Source organism: Orycteropus afer, unplaced genomic scaffold (assembly GCF_000298275.1).
Source record: "Orycteropus afer afer isolate SDZICR_OR568_19922 unplaced genomic scaffold, OryAfe1.0 scaffold00630, whole genome shotgun sequence".
Classification (NCBI taxonomy): Eukaryota; Metazoa; Chordata; class Mammalia; order Tubulidentata; family Orycteropodidae; genus Orycteropus; species Orycteropus afer.
The window spans coordinates 273,459-274,083 of NW_006922217.1; positions in this window are offsets into that span (position 1 = coordinate 273,459).

Sequence of the window (625 nt, forward strand, 5' to 3'; positions counted from 1 at the left end):
GCCCCCTGTGTGTCAGAGTGGAACTGCGCACCGTTGGGTTTTCAGTGGCTGATTTCTCAGAAGCAGGGTTAGCCAGGCCTTCCTTCCCAGGCCTTCTGGGTGGACTTGACCATCCAACCTTTTGGGGAGCAGCTCACTATATTAACTCTGCACCACCCAGGGCCTCCAGAGGCTTATTAAATCTGAGGGCTGCATCTGCCCACCTTGAGTTTTACAAAATTGAATTTGGATGTCCGTTTAAAGCTCTCCATATTGCGCCAGGTACTATTCTGAACATGTCTCCATGTTTCATCCTCCATGTCTTATTCTCATGACAACCTTCTGATACAGTAAAATCTCACCCTTGTTTTCCGGTTGAGGACAGAGATACACATAAATGCCTTTCTGAGTGTCTTTTGTGGCTGAAACCTACACCGAGTCTCAGAGGAGTCAAAGCCTGCCAGCCTGTTGGGCTCCATCAAGTTGGTTCCAACTCCTAGTGACCCTAGAGTAGAAGTGCCCCACAGGGTTTTCTTGGATGTTGGCACTGTGGTTAAAGCATTTGGCTGCTAATCTCAAGGGCTGACAGTCCAAACCCACCAGTCCCACTGCAAGAGAAAGATGTGGATGTCTGCTTCTGTAAAGA